The 17,116-nt window shown below is 38.2% G+C and overlaps 1 protein-coding gene across 2 annotated transcripts in view; it reads left to right on the forward strand.

Moving 5' to 3' along the window:
• The window catches only part of MDGA2 (MAM domain containing glycosylphosphatidylinositol anchor 2), an 867,711-nt gene that overhangs the window by 69,020 nt on the left and 781,575 nt on the right, over nucleotides 1–17,116 (forward strand). The window lies entirely within an intron of this gene.

The following is a 17,116-nucleotide window of genomic DNA, read 5'->3' on the forward strand; positions in this document are numbered from 1 at the left end:
AATTTTTATTTTGCCTAATCTAAGTAGTTCTGTTGATATACAGCAACTAAAATAACTGTGTTTTTCCCACTAACAGCAATAAAACTGAAAGTGAAAAATAAGTGATGAACAAAGTTCGTATATCATTCGTTGTAATGTCCCCCTTGTTCCATAAGCAACAGTGCAATACCTGTCTTTATAAAGATAAACATGAAGATAAAATACCTGTCTTCATGTGCTTTATTTTCTCCTTTTTCATACTCCAGTCTCTATTATCAGAGAGTAAAGCTACACAGATTCAGAAGCAACATATATCTGGAGACAAATGTCAAGTTATTTGTTTTCTTCTGAAATATGCATTGTAATAGAGAAATCCATGTTTATTTTCTTGGGCATGTATTTCTTATAGGAAATCTTAACTTTAAAAATAATTTGATTCTTGCTATTACCCAAATAATCTTTAGCAAACAATAACCGAAAAATTTTGAAATTCAATTATTCTACAGTATTCTGGGCCCGTTAAAATTTTGGACAATTTGGTTACACTAGTGTATGCATGGTTTAAAAAATTTCAAGCTTCCTAGTTTTACAACCTCTTCAACACATGATATTGTTTGTTAGTATTCTTTAAACTGGGCTTCTCCATGGCTCAGTGGTAAAGAATCTGCATGCAAAGCAGGAGGTGCAGGAGATGTGGGATTGATCCCTGTGTCGGAAAGATCTCCTGGAGGAGGGAATGACAACTCACTCCAGTTTTCTTACCTGGAGAATCCCATGGACAGGGGACTTCACTTCCCAATGCAGGGGGTGTGGGTTTGATCCCTGGTTGGGGATTTAGGATCCCACATGCCTCACAGCTCACAAAGCCAAAACATAAAGCAGAAGCAATGTTATAACAAATCCAGTAAAGACTTTAACAATAATTCACATCAAAAAACATTCAGGAGGATTATAGCCCTCCAGGAGCCTGGAGGACTATAGTCCATAGGGTTGCAATGAGTTGGACATGCAAAGCGACTTAACATGCACACATTCATTAAGCTATTGATAAAAGTTTAAGCAATAGAGAAAACTGGTGAATTATTTTTTTTTAAAAAAGCAACAACTAAAAACCAATTCTTTGTTCATAGAGCAAGACATTTTGTTTTGCACAAGAAGCATGCTTTTTGACTCACAGCAGCTGTTTTTGTCCCACAAACTGTTTCTTCCCAGTGGGAAGCACATCATATCATACATCTTTATAAGTGTACTGCATGTAGTAGGAAAGGGTGGTGCCTTTTCAAAGTGGTGTGGGTGGATCTGCTTACACAGGCACACTGTACCTGTAGCATTTAGCCTCAGATGTGAGGTTGAGGCTGGAGGCTGCAATTCTGGACTCACTCTACACAGTTAGGTCTCAATTACCTCTTCTGATGGAGAACAGCAGATATCTCATGCCCAAGATGGTGATTTCTAAAGTACATTTTTAAAAAGATATTGATGTGAGTCATTTTTAACGTCTTTACTGAATTTGTTATAATATTGCCTCTGCTTTATGTTTTGGTTTTTTTTTTTGAGCTTTGAGGCATGTGGGATCCTAAATCCCCAACCAGGGATCAAACCCACACCCCCTGCACTGGAAGGTGAAGTCTTAGGTGGCTCTCACAGTAAAGTCTGCCTGCAGTGCAGGAGACCTGGGTTCAATCCCTGGGTTGGGAAGATCCCCTGGAAAAGGAAATGGCTACCCACTCCAGTATTCTTGCCTGGGAAATCTTATGGAAAGAGGAGCCTGTCAGGCTACATACAGTTCGTGGGTCGCAAAGAATCAGACAACGACTAAGCAGCTAATACTTCTTCTAACCACTGGACCACCAGGAAAATCCCCTAAAGTACATCTTGAACATACAGAATATGTATTTAGCATTTGGATTAAATTAAGTTCATTTCTGTAGAAACCATTTAAAAAGAGTTTTGTGGCAAGATCTAAATTTTCCCTTTATTTTCTGAGTCCTGGTTTTGATAGAAAAGGGAAGTGATTCCAAATTTGTAATGTGTCAGGGAAAAGTTACTTAGTATGAGTTTTTGCCTGGTGAGGCAGTCAATTCTGTACTGCTGTGTGTGTCCTTCCTTTGCTAATTCATGCTTTATGGTCACATATTCTAGGTGCTAAGGACACAGTAGGGAGCAAGAAAAGGAAGGTCACTGATCTCGTAGACTGCATACTTTAGTTGAGAAAAATAAAAAGTAAAAGAAAAATATAAAAAGTTCAGTTAGTGATTTGTGCTATGAAAAATTTTATAAACTTGTTAATATGTAAAAGATTAAATGGGGAGGGGCACCATTAGATACAGTGATTGGAGACAGCATCACTGAGAGAGCAACACAGAGAAGAGACTTTCATGAGAGTCAGGAGACAGTCATGGGCGTGAGCTGAGCATGTTTGAGAAAAACCAAGACCAAAATAAAGAAGAGAGTTGAAGGAAATGAGGAGAGACAGGAAAGAAGATAGATTACATAGATACCATATTATGAAATACACTTGTACTATATAATCAAATAGCAATAGTGATTATTGGAACCTACTGTAAAAGCTAGTTCTTTTTGTGAGGAATGCTTACTCTTTGACTTGTGAGAAGGGATTTCATAAACCTGCCTCAGAATTCATGTTAAAGTTATTTTCAGGAATTCTGAGACCCATGTCTTTCATTGTAACCATTGCAAAGGGGCTTCCCAAGTGGCACAGTGGTAAGCAATTCACCTGCCAATGCAGGAGACTCAAGAGATGGGGATTTGATCCCTAGGTTGGGACGATCCCCTAGAGGAGGAAATGGCAACCCACTCTGGTATTCTTGCCTGGAAAAATTCCATGGACAAAGGAGCCTCGTGGGCTACAGTCCATGGGATTGCAAAGAGTTGGACATGACTAGGCATACACACACACATACAACCACTGTAAAGCTGATCTATGAGAACATTGGATTTTACAATAATTTTGTTCCCTTGAATATTTGCTGGGCTGATTTGATGTGATTTTCCCAGTTCTTGTAAATGATGTTATTCTATCTAAAATGTCTTATAGAAAAAGTTTCTACTTTCCTTTTCATCTACTAGTTGACTCATCCATCCTTGTGGGTCCATATTCTTTTCTTGTAGTTAGGACTTCCTTCTAGTTACAAGAAAAAATGTGTGTGTATGCATGTGTGTATGTACACATACACAAAGACACAAACACTCATGTATTAGCACTGAGCACTTTTGTTTCTTATCTTTAAGCAGGAAAGTAATGATTACCTTCATTTTCCCTCATGGAGGTTAAATGAATTGATGAGTTTATAGATAAATGCTGTTACTCATTAAAAGTTTTGGCAATAAGGAGTTCATGATCTGAGCCACAGTCAGCTCCCAGTCTTGTTTTTCATGACTATATAGAGCTTTTCCATCTTTGGCTGCAAAGAATATAGTCAGTCTGATTTCAGTATTGACCATCTGGTGATGTCCGTGTATAGAGTCTTCTCTTGTGTTGGAAGAGGGCATTTGCTGTAACCAATGCATTCTCTTGGCTAAACTTTGTTTTGTTCTCCAAGGCCAAATTTGCCTGTTACTCCGGGTATCTCCTGACTTCCTACTTTTGCCTTCCAGTTCCCTATGATGAAAAGGACATCTTTTTTGGGTGTTAGTCCTAGAAGGTCTTGTAGGTGTTCATAGAACTGTTCAGCTTCTTCAGCATTACTGGTCGGGGCATAAACTTGGATTACTGTGATAATGAATGGTTTGCGTTGGAAATGAACAGAGATCATTTTGTTGTTTTTGAGACTGCATCCAAGCACTGCATTTTGGACTCTTTTGTTGACTCTGATGGCTACTCCATTTCTTCTAAGGGATTCTTGCTGACAGTAGTAGATATAATGGTCATCTGAGTTAAAGTCACCCATTCCAGTCCATCTTAGTTCTCTGATTCCTAAAATATCAATGTTCATTCTTGCCATCCCCTGTTTGACCACTTTCAACTTACCTTGATTCATGGACCTAACATTCCAGGTTCCTATGCAGTATTGCTCTTTACAGCATTGGACTTTACTTCCATCACCAGTCACATCCACAACTGAGTGTTGTTTTTACTTTGGCTCAGTCACTTCATTCTTTCTGGAGTTATTTCTCCACTGATCTCTAGTAGCATATTGGGCACCTACTGACCTGGGGAGTTCAACTATTAGTGTCCTATCTCCTTGCCTTTTCATATCGTTCATGGGGTTCTCAAGGCAAAAATATTGAAGTGGTTTGCCATTCCTTTCTCCCGACCACATTTTGTCAGAACTCTCCACCTTGACCCATTCACCTTGGGTGGCCCTATATGGCATGGCTCCTAATTTCATTGAGTTAGACAAGTCTGTGGTCCGTGTAATCAATTTGATTTGTTTTCTGTGATTGTGGTTTTCATTCTGTCTGCCCTCTGAAGGATAAGGATAAAAGGCTTATGGAAGCTTCCTGATGGGAGAGACTGACTGAGGGGAAAACTGGGTCTTGTTCTGATCAGGGGGGCCACATTCAGTAAAATTTTAATCCAATTTTCATTAGATGGATGGTGCTATGTTCCCTCTCTGTTGTTTGACCTCAGGTCAAACTATGGTGGAGGTATTGAAGATAATGGAGACATCCTTAAAAGGTCCCTTGCTCCCATTGCCACATCCAGTGCCTCCAACCCTGTAGCAGGCCACCACTGACCCATACCTCTGGTGGAGACTCCTGGACACTCACAGGCAAGTCTGGGTCAGTCTCTTGTGGGGTCACTGGTCCTTTCTCCTGGATCCTGATGTGCACAGGTTTTGTTTGTGCCCTCCAAGAGTCTGTTTCCCCAGTCCTGTGTAAGTTCTGGTGGCTCAATGATGGGGTTAATGGCTATCTCCTCCAAGAGGGTTTATGCCATACTGAGATTCCAAGGGAACATTTCATGGAAAGATGGGCACAATAAAGGACAGAAATGGTATTGACTTAACAGAAGCAGAAGATGTTAAGAAGAGGGGGCAAGAATACAGAGAAGAACTATACAGAAAAGATCTTCATGATTCAGATAACCATGATGGTGTGGTCACTCACCTAGAGCCAGACATCCTGGAATGAGAAGTCAAGTGGGCCTTAGGAAGCATCACTTTGAACAAAGCTAGTGGACGTGATGGAATTCCAGTTGAGCTATTTCAAATCCTAAAAGATGATGCTGTGAAAGTGCTGCACTCAATATGCCAGCAAATTTGGAAAACTCAGCAGTGGCCACAGGACTGGAAAAGGTCCAGTTTTTATTCCAATCCCAAAGAAAGGCAATGCCAGAGAATGCTGACTACCACACAATTGCACTTACCTCACATGCTAGCAAAGTAATGTCAAAGTTCTCCAAGCCAGGCTTCAACAGTATGTGAACTATGAACTTTTAGATGTTCAAGTTGAATTTAGAAAAGGCAGAGGAGCCAGAGATCAAATTGCCAACATCTGTTGGATCATCAAAAAAGCAAGAGAGTTCCAGAGAAACATCTATTTCTGCTTTATTGACAACAGCAAAACCTTGGATTATGTGGATCACAACAAACTGTGGAAACTTCTTAAAGAGATGGGAATACTAGACCACCTGACCTGCCTCCTGAGGAAGCAACAGTTAAAACTGGACATGGAACAGCAGACTGGTTCCAAATTGGGAAAGGAGTATGTCATGGCTGCATATTGTCATCCTGCTTATTTAACTTATATGCAGAGTACATCATGCAAAATGCCGGGCTGGAGGAAGCACAAGCTGTAATCAAGATTGCCAGGAGAAATATCAATAACCTCAGATATGCAGATAACACCACCCTTATAGCAGAAGGGGCTTCACTGTTAGCTCAGATGATAAAGTGTCTGCCTACAATGTGAGAGACCTGGGTTCAATCCCTGAGTTGGGAAGATCCCCTGGAGAAGGAAATGGCAACCCACTCCAGTTCTCTTGCCTGGAAAATCCCATGAACTGAGGAGCCTGGTAGGCTACAGTCCATGGGGTTGCAAAGAGTTGGACATGACTGAGTGACTTCACTTCACTTCACTTATGGCAGAAAGTGAAGAAGAACTAAAGAGCCTCTTGATGAAAGTGAAATAAGAGGGTGAAAAAGTTGGCATAAAACTCAACACTCAGAAAACTAAGATCATGGCATCCAGTCCAATCACTTCATGGAAAATAGATGGGGAAACAATGGAAATGGTGAGAGACTATATTTTGGGGGGCTCCAAAATCACTGCAGATGGTCACTATGGCCATGAAATTAAAAGACGTTTGCTCCTTGGAAGGAAAGCTATGATTAATCTAGACAGCATATTAAAAATCAGAGACATTACTTTGCCAACAAAGATATGTCTAGTAAAAGCTGTTTTTCTTCAGTAGTCATGTATGGATGTGAGAGTTGGACTATAAAAAACTCTGAACACCAAGAATTGATAATTTTGAACTGTGGTGTTGGAGAAGACTCTTGAGAGTCCCTTGGAAAGCAAGGAGATCCAACCAGTCCATCCTAAAGGAAATCAGTCTTGAATATTCTTTGGAAGGACTGATGCTGAAGCTGAAAGTCTAGGACTTTGGTCACTTGATGTGAAAAACTGACTCACTAGAAAAGACTCTGATGCTGGGAAAGATTGAAGGTGAGAGGAGAAGAGAACGACAGAGGATGAGATGGTTGGATGGCATCATCGATTCGATGGATATGAGTTTGAGGATGCTCTGGGTGTTGGTGATGGACAGGGAAGCCTGGCGTGCTGCAGTCCATGGGGTCGCAAAGAGTGGGACATGACTGAGTGACTGAACTGAACTGAACTGAAAATATGAACCTGAGGAAACTTGTTAGTGGACACATGCCAATAGCATTGGTAGAACAAGGTACTTTAAACTGTAGAGAAAAAATAAGAAAAAAAAAAGTGGAATGAAAATCAGAGTACACTTGCTGTGTTTCCCTCTATAACAAACTATCCCCCAGGTGTTTAGTAGCTTGAACACAACAATTCGTTGTTCCCAGTGGTGTTGTGCCTGGTACGATGGTTCTTCTGCTGGTCTTGCCTGTGCTCTGTCAGATGCTTCAGCAGGTGGATCACCTGGGACAGGTGGACCTATCTTCATGTCGTCTTTCAGCCTCGAGGAAGCCAGACCAGGCTTCTCTGGAGTATGATGATCTCAGCGCTATAAGAGGGTGAGAAAGCGTCTTTCTTGGAAATTGATGGGTATCATTTCCATGAAAATCCCAAAACCTGCCCAGGTTCGAGAGGGATTCGGCTTCCTGAGGGAAGGAAATGCCCAGAAAGTGTGGCTATTTGTAATTTGAGAGAGCTGGAGTGAGATCAAGATTGAGGAGAAAAGAGGAGCAGAGATGAGAGTGGTGATGGGTAGAGGGGGAAACGGGAGGAAGGAGGCGCATAGGAAGTGAGGAAAGTGACATCAGCAGTATTCAAGTAAAGGTTACCAGTATTCCTTTCACATTTTACTCCCATTTGATTCAAGGACTATCAATCAATTACATGTATGTTCAGCAAAGTTTCCCAAGGATTTAGAGATAATGAGTATGGAGCAGGGAAAGGAAGAGAAAGGAAGGCAGCAGAGAGAGACTGTAAGAGATGAGTGGGGAACAGGAAATAAATCCATTTCTAATTTTAGCTCAGTCTTTGGACAAGTCAAAGCATTTTCCAACCAGCATCTTGCAGAATATAGATCTCTTATTCCTTCAGAGGAGCAACCTGACGTGGGAGTATTTTCAGCCTGACATCAAATAACACCCGTTTTTGAAGCAGCACTTCTTTGAGCAGTGATGATTTTATGTCCACTGTACGTAATTTGAGGGTGTACTCCAATGCTTTGGACTAATACATCACTATGAGGAATGAGTACAGACTGATGTATTAGTTTAATAAAGCATTCAAATGAAATCGAATAGTTTCATTAATGGCTGGGAAAAGACTGTAAAAGCAAAATCAATTAGTGGTAAGACAGAAAAATTAGAATCCCTTTATTTAAATCATGCAGATGGAAAAAGTACAAATATTGCTTGTCTCTGTTTCTTGGCAGACAGACTGTTGTTGGTTAAAGAGCCATGGTCCTATTTCTTATTGGGGTAGATTTTATGTAGGCTCATTAATCTAAGCCCCTAAATTGACCAGATGAACTTGCAAGGATAAGCAGGCTCCTGTGGCTTTGTGTGGGCAATAATTATGAAAGTTCTGTATAGGTTCTCTTTAATGTATGACTTATAGCTTCTGTTGTTTCCTTTTTCATTGATAGCCTTAAGCTTTCAGACTTACTAAGTACCTCACTTGGACTCCAGTGATATATATCAGAACAAAGTTCAAAAACATGCAGCGTTCAGTGTAACCTGAATTCTTGGGCCACTTGTATCCAGTACATCATGTTTCATAGTCCTGTGCAAGGGAGGTCCTGAGCCCTGTGCAAGGGAAGCATGGGTGATGGGCTAGTTTTCTTCCGAAGCTCCATCTTTCATCAGGTTTACATACTATAAACAGATGGTTAAGTTTTCCTGCCTTTGGAAGCCTCAAGCAAAGAATTCAGGTGCTTATAATTTTCCCCTTCCCCCAAAGATATTCCTCTTTAAAGTCTTCTTTACTGGAAATAAGTTTTCCATAGAGACCTAGTGGTAAACTAAATATATGTAAATTTCAACCTAGTAAGAGAGGAAATATAGGTGGTCTCTTTTTCCTGCTGTTTTTAGAGGGATTGTAATTGTTTGTGTTTTACAGAGCTTCAGAACTGTGTAAACACCCTCAAAAAAATAAAGTGGGATTATTCTATACTGCTTTAATGAGGGATGCATCTGTTCAAAGTCAATGCTGCTCATTCCTCTTGGCAGTCTGATCTAAAAGCAGGCACTAATTAGTGCTTTTACTGCACTCACTCTGTGCTGGGCCTCTTGGTCTCAGCTGTCTCTTTGGATTTAGACTAACTGGTCTTCACAGTACACCTTTGTGACTGGGCCCATCAATTCATTGGTTAGTTGTTTAGCATTGTCATTTCATAAAAACATTAAGTTGCTGGTATAAGACGGCTCAGTGGATAAAGAATCCACCTGCAGTGCAGGAGACACCAGAAATGTGGGTTCGATGCCTGGGTGGAGAAGATCCCTGGAGGAGGAAATGGCAACTGACTCCAGTATTCTTGCCTGAAAAATCCTATGGACAGAGGGGCCTAAAGAGTTGCAAAGAGTCAAACGTGACTGAGCACATTCATACTTTGATAAGATTGAAGCAAAACACGTGCTACTTATTTAAAAAATAACTCTGTTTAGGTTTAAAATAGTCATAGATTTCCATAGTCCTGAGAGGAGCTTTCTTAGATTAAGTATGTAGCATCGACTGTGGCATTCCTGTTCTTTTTAAATGAGTGAATTTCCTTTAGTGCTCTTACCTAAAACAGTACATAGTGTCTCCAGGAAAATAAACCTAAACTAGAACTCCAAAGCTAAAAGAGAATATAAGTTTTGTCTTTGTATGGATTCATGAGACTTTCTTACAGTTAAAAGAGGGTTCAAGTTTTACTGAAGAATATCTGTTAGTATGGACCCAGATACACACAAACTTGCTTTCATTCCCAGAGCTACATATACACTGGGTTAACACATCCAAACACTATTCACTGATGGAGCTGCAGCATGACCCATGGCCTTGTCTCAGATGCCATTGAAACTGGAACAAAATATCTTTTACCCATAGTTTTTAAGAACAAAATTTGAGTTTCATCTCAACTATGCATGCAATTCTGACAAGAGTCTTGTCTGTCTTATTTAAAAAAGAATGTTTTATTAAACCATTTAGTTGCAGTACAGTGGAAAAGGAAGTGAATAGAGTTGTTTCAGCCTAGACTATTGATTAGTAATAGAATATAGGTTTATATGTAAGCATCCTTTATAATTTAAGGGCCATACATAAAACTCTTGCTCCCTGACATTTTCTAACCTTCCAGAAAAATAACTACTTTGGACCAATACACTTTTTAAAAAAATTCTGTATCCAGGATGCATAAGACTGTTGGAGAAAGTCAGAAGTGTTGATTTCTAGCACAGCAGATACATTTCTAGCACAGTCTGTCACCTCAGATGGGTCCTGACTCTTGCTCTGAAATCAAGGCTGTTCCAGTCTCTCCTCATTACTCTCTGAAGCTCTTACCAAGAACCAAGATAAAGTCACTCAATCGTGTGCGACTCTGCGATGCCATGGAGTGTAGCCTGCCAGGCTCCTCCATCCATGGAATTTTCCAGGCAAGAGTACAGGAGTGGGTTGCCATTTCCTTTTCCAGGGGATCGTCCCGACCCAGGGTTTGAACCCAGGTCTCCTGCATTGCAGTCAGACACTTTTCCTCTGAGCTACCAGGGAAGCCCCTGAAGCTCTTACAGACCTTCAGTATTTCTTCATACCCTCTGTCTGACTCCTCAGATTTAGCTGATGGTATCAACTAGCATTTATTCTGCAGAGTAAAAGGAGCTCATCAACCTATAACCTAGTTGATGCTCAAAAATATTTGTTCAATTAAATGCTTAGTGTTTCTGTTTGAGTTTATATCAGCATCAAATATTCCATCAGTTTCTACTGTCTTTGGAAATCTTGTGATAACAGACTTATAGATGCTAGACGTTTTGGGGCACATTTCTCTGCATGTTATAGTTGTTTAGCAGATGTTTATGTTATAAGAAGATGCTAGCAATAACAGCATGTAAGTCTAGTATCCCTAAATTAAAATTCCTTGTTAAAGTTGTACATTCAGTCAGGGAAAACTTACTGGTTAACATGACTTTTCAGTGTTTGAAAATGAGTTTTATTCAGCTATCAAAAAGACACTTAAGGCTGCCTATTAGCAACATTGATAAATTATACCAATTTAAGTGAGTTCTTTCTAGCTTTTTTTTTTTTTTTTTAATGATCTGACATGCAGACACACATTTCTGAAGTAGTTACAAGGGCAAGGGTGACTGAGGCTGTTACTCTAGACCATAAGCATCCCCACCTGTGGGTTTGGGTGCATTTCTTTGGTCCCAACAGCCTGACACTCTGAGGAACCAAGACTCCTGAGAGCCCTTGAGAAATAACACAATTCTGTTACATCCAAAAACAGTCATGTAGTCATTAATTCGAGAAGAGTTAGATGAAGTATTAAACTATCCTCCTGGGACAATTGTACAGTATTAGAGAGGAGAAAACCTACCATAGACATGTAGCCAATACAGTTGCCAATACAGTTGCAAATTGAATATATCTCTTGTCCTTATAAATTTGAATTACATTTATTTATTCTATATGGCATAAACTGGAAACTAAATCAGTTCTTATTTTCCATCTTTGATAGTGATACTACTGAGGATATACAGAACATAAATAGGTTGTCCACCTAAACCTGTATTGTGTGCTAACTCGCTGCAGATGTGTCTGACTCTTTGCGACCCCATGGACTGAGGCAAACAAAATCAGATAGCTATTTAGAGCCTATTCTTTTTTATGGAGTTAAACTGATTGATGGAGTTAAATGAAAAACGCGACTCCTTATTCTAAGCACATGCCACTTTCTGCTACTTCTTGGAAGAAATATTGAATGCAGTAAAATACTGAGCTGTGTGTAAGTGATTTGAGTTCCCTGTATTGCCTTTTCTTTCTGGGCCTAAGTATACGTCAGTAATTATCTTAATTTGATTTGCTGCCATTTGAATAAAATGGAAAAACAAAACAAAACAGGACTTGTCTTCGTTTCCAACTGACTTCATTTTTTCCTGCTAGCTGATTTTCTGTCTAGTTACGTTTCAGATGGAATGATTTGACAGATTCCTTTTAAGTTAAAAATCATTGACTCAATTATGGAATATCCTCCTTGTTCACAATGATACTGTGAAGCATACCAGAGGAGGACAGACATGATGTCTTTCCCAAGTGATCTTATTATCTAGTTTAGGAGATGAAATAAACTGATGGGAAACAAATAGAGAATGACATGCTGTTGGTGTTGCGTCCCAGTTTCACAATTCCTTCTACTAAGCTATATTCTGTCTAGGTATTAAAAATAACCCTTTCTTATAATGCAGCAGTCCCCAACCTTTTTGACACTACAGAATGGTTTCATGGAAGACAATTTTTCCATGGACTGAGGGGAGGGACTGGTTTCAGGATGAGTCAAATGCAGTAGGGTTGTGCTCTTATGAGAATCTAATGCCTCTGCTGATCGGGTCAGGAGGTGGAGCTCAGGCAGTAATGCTGGCAACGCAGCGGGTGTAAATAAACATGAAGCTTTGCTGGCCTGCTGCTCACCTCCTGCCATGAAGCCCAGTTCCTAATAGGCCATGGACCTGTACTGTTAGGGACCCCTCTTATAATGTATTTGTAAAAGTTAATTCTCCTGGTTCATCATTTCTGTGGAGAAAAGCACTGAACTACATTGGGGGTGAAGAATCTAGAGATGATTATGGCTTTTTTTCTTTTAAATTATTGTTATAGTAAAATAAATGTAACATACTATTTATCAGTTTAACCATTTGTAAATGTACACATTCAGTGTCATTATATACATTCATAAAGTTTTATAACCATCACCACTGTGTACACTCAAAATTTTTTACCCCCCCAACATAAATTCTGTATCTATTAAATAACAATTCTCCCCTTTCTTTTTCTACTTTCTTTCTTAATGAATTTGTCTATTCTAGATTCTTCATCATACAATATTTCCACTTTTCTGTCTGACTTATTTTACTAAGCATGTTTTCAAGGTCCATTCATACTATAGTATATATCAAAATTTCATCCCTTTTTTGTGGTTGAAAAGTATTCTACTATATGTATACATCATATTTGCTTTATCCATTTCATCTGTTGATAAACACAAGTTATTAACACCTTTTTGCTATTGTGAATAACTTATGAAATTTGCTGTACAAACATCTGAGTTCTACTTTCAATTATTTTGAATGTATACCTAGGAGTAGAATTTCTGGATCATATAGTAGTTCTATGCTTAGCTTTTTAGAAACCATAAACTATTTTCCACAGTGGCTACACCATTTTATATTTCTACCAACAATGTATGGAGATTGTAGTTTCTCAACATCATTGCCAGCACTATTTATTTATTTTATTGTAGCCTTCCTAGTAGATATGAAGTGATATCTCATTGTGGTTTTGATTTATATTTCGCTAATGAGTAAAATGATGTTGAATGCCTTTTTGTGTGCTTATCAAAGCTTTTTTTTCCAAAATATATACTAACACATACTTTGTGTCTATACCTTATAGACACAGTATTTGTTAAGCTTTATACTTTGATGTCCTAATAAATCAGTATCTGTCCTTTCCCAGGGCTTGAAGAATTGTATCTGGAGGTGGCCAGTCCAGACCCTGTTTTTATTTTTATTTTCTTTTATTTTTTATTTATTTATTTTTTTATTCCTGTTTTTATTTTATTTTAAATAAATCTTTCACATGTGTAACTTTCTTTTTGACTGTGATCTACTAGATTTTAAAAGAGGAAGCCACTGTAGCAGCTGTTGAACCCAAGCAAGGGTATATGAAGCTGTTTTAAAGTTGTTATAGTAATGATGATTAGGGAGAAGGATGTTAGCAGAGATCATTTTGACTCAAATAACTATTAACTTTTCATTTTTATATTTATAAAATATTTCTTTTGAAAGGGAACATAAAGTTATTTTAAAAAAATTAATTTCTAAGATGTAAAAATACAAGGTTAAGGGTCATAATAAATTCCAAGATATCCCAAAGGTTAGTCATATTATAGTTGGAATATTTTACTGACATTATTGTTTTTAGTTCATTGAAAAGTGTTGGTGAATTTGCTAGAAAAAAAAAAAGAGAAAATTTCATCTAGAATATTTTCTCTATTGAGTTTTACTGAAAAAAAATTAAAATGTTTTCTTTAAAAAAAATGGCAAGACTTCTACATAGAGGTCATTTCTTGACTATGGAAACACACAATCTTAGTCTGTGAGAAATAGTTCTAGAGAATTTGTTTATTTTGATGATTCCTTTATCTTTTCTTTAACTGACTACCTATTAAATTTAACCTGAAAGGAAAATTTTTCATGACTTCAGCTTCTTGAAGAGAGGTCTCTTGATTGCTCGAGCACACCCATCTCTCACAGAATAACTCAGTCTTCTACAAGAAGAAGACGGATGGGATTTTGAATGTGTGGCCTCAGTGTGGTGACACAGTGGCTCACTAACACGTTAGCGCAAATGCTTTGTTTGACGTGTTAATAGCCATCACTTAATGAAGAGCGGGACTCTTACAGAATGTTCTTAGGCACCAAAACATCTTGGTATGGATACAGTCTCTTGATTGGGACTTGAATCAAGACTCTGAAACCTGCTAATTTTTAGAAGTTGAAAAAATTGCTTCATCTCTACAGGACTAGTTTTTTCATCTGTAAAAACAGTTAAAGCAAAATACTGACATCAGAGGGGATATTCTGAAGATTAAATTGATCCAAGTAGCAAAATGTCTGGGAAATATTGTGTTCAGGGAGCATTAGCTGTTGATGATATTGGTTGTGATTTTTGGTAGGGATATGAGGCATAGAGAAACCAGAGGACAGAATGGATTCCTGGGAGGAGACAGAGTGGCGAAGGTAAGCTGAAAATGGAGATGGATGGGTGGTTGAGAAGCAAACTGCTTAATAATTTTATCATGATCATGTACCTGAACATAGGAGACATCAAAGAAAAACATAACCAAGAAAATAAACCAAAACAAAATTACTTTCAAGAATGAATCAGGAATACCTTTGGAAAATAATGGAGAGCTAATTCCTTGTGTTTTTAGGTTTCAGTTCTTAGAATGAATCAGTTGCATAATTAAAAAAAAAATTCTCATCAAGTTCTACTTCTTGATTCCAGAATTATTAGCACCCTAGGTCCACCAGAACTTTCCTGGTGGCTCAGATGGTAAAGTGTCTGCCTACAATGTGGGAGACCCAGGTTCCATCCCTGGGTCGGGAAGATCCCCTGGAGAAGGAAATGGCAATCCACTCCAGTACTCTTGCCTGGAGAATCCCATGGATGGAGGAGCCTGGTGGGCTATAGTCCATGGGGTCACAAAGAGTCTGACACGACTTAGCGACTTCAGTTTCACTTCTCAGAGGCCTTTTGAGTTTCTTTTTTTTTTTTTTTCTTAACTTTTAAACAAATTTTACTGAGGTATAATTAACATATAATAAAATGCATCCATCTGAAGTGTACAGGTCAATAAGTATTGACAAAATATGTGCACTTGTGTTAGTACTCCTCTAACAAGGTGTGGAACACTCTCATTGCCTACCCTCCCAAATTATTTGGTTTTCCTCTGCAGCCAGGTCTCCCACCTTAGCCTCAGGCAACAACTGATTAGGGTGAATTTTCCTTGTTATTTTAGAATTTCTATAAATGGAATCATACAGGATATTTTCTTTTTTGGCATTCAATTAAAATTTTTTTTTACATTGCATAAAATGATAAACCATAGACTGAAAAAAGATACTTAGACCACACAAATGATTTTTTCTCTACTATGTAATTAATAAGAAACACCCAGATAGTCCAACAAAAATATGGCCAAAAAATTTTGACAGGCAACTCACAGAAAAGGATATCCAAATGGCCAACATGTTTAGCATCATTAAAAATCAGATAAATGCAGATTAAAATGAAATTTTAATGTCACATTCCTCAGGAATTTCAGAAACTAAAATCTGAAAATAATAAATATTGGTAATAACATGAAGAAACCAGAATTCTCATATACTACTTGTGAACATAAAGACCTGGGCAAGGTCTTATAAAATTTTAAATGCAGATACAGCATACTAACACATATATATGGAATTTAGAAAGATGGTAACGATAACCCTATATGCAAAACAGAAAAAGAGACACAGAAGTACAGAACAGACTTTTGAACTTTGTGGGAGAAGGTGAGGGTGGGATGTTTCGAAAGAACAGCATGTATATTATCTATGATGAAACAGATCACCAGCCCAGGTGGGATGCATGAGACAAGTGCTCGGGCCTGGTGCACTGGGAAGACCCAGAGGAATCGGGTGGAGAGGGAGGTGGGAGAGGGGATCGAGATGGGGAATACGTGTAACTCTATGGCTGATTCATATCAATGTATGACAAAACCCACTGAAATGTTGTGAAGTAATTAGCCTCCAACTAATAAAAAATAAAAAAAGAAAAAGAAAAAAAAAAAAAGAAATGCAGATCCTCATATATGTGTACCAGGAGTCTTGCACAGGATACTCAATGGCAGCATTGTTTGTATTACCAAAAAAGAAAAAAAGGAAACTTGAACAAATAAATAGAGGCATTGATTTGATGGCTTTTAAAATTAATTAAATCTATAAGGGAGAAACTATAGTCCATGGGCTAAATCAGTCCCATGCATGTTTGTGTATGATCTGTAAGTTACAAATGGTTTCTGTATTTTTAAATGGTTGAAAGGAAGGAATATTTTAACATTTTCTTTAAATACTGGATTGGCCAAAAGTTTGAGCTTTTCAGTAAGACAGAAGACCCCCAAAAAATTTTTGGCCAATCCAATAGATCTGGTATGCTTTTTGTCAGGTTTATTTCTGGATATTTTACCATTTTATAGGATATGCTTTTTAATAGTTAAATTATTTGTTCAGCAGGGAAGTCCTATAAAGTCAGACTTGTTCTTATAGAAAAGGCATCATACTTCATGTAGACCATCAATTTCCTTGTTAGAGCTTTGAAAACTACCAAATCATACAGGAAAAATTGAGTTAAGGAACAGATTACTATATGCCTACATGCTTCTGCCTGGCATGGGCACTGCCTTGGCAACTCATTTCAGGTGATACACATTTAAGTTGCGTAGCTGAGGATGGCTCCTTCAGAGTATAATTAATGCCTCTCACTCTATTAGGCTATCATGTCCTCCAGTGAATTCTTCACTTAGATTCAACTCAGAACATAGTAGGATGAGTTTATGTGAGTTGCTTCTTTTTAAAATATTTCTTCAAGTACTGTCATTTCTATATGTTCCTTCAGTGCTAAGGATCAGCAAAGAAACATGGTTGAGAGTGTCTAAAGGATCATCTTTTGAACATCCCAGTTATTGCTGTTGCTTATGTCAAAAATCATCAGGGGTCTACACTAT

This window comes from Cervus elaphus, chromosome 12 (assembly GCF_910594005.1).
Source record: "Cervus elaphus chromosome 12, mCerEla1.1, whole genome shotgun sequence".
Classification (NCBI taxonomy): Eukaryota; Metazoa; Chordata; class Mammalia; order Artiodactyla; family Cervidae; genus Cervus; species Cervus elaphus.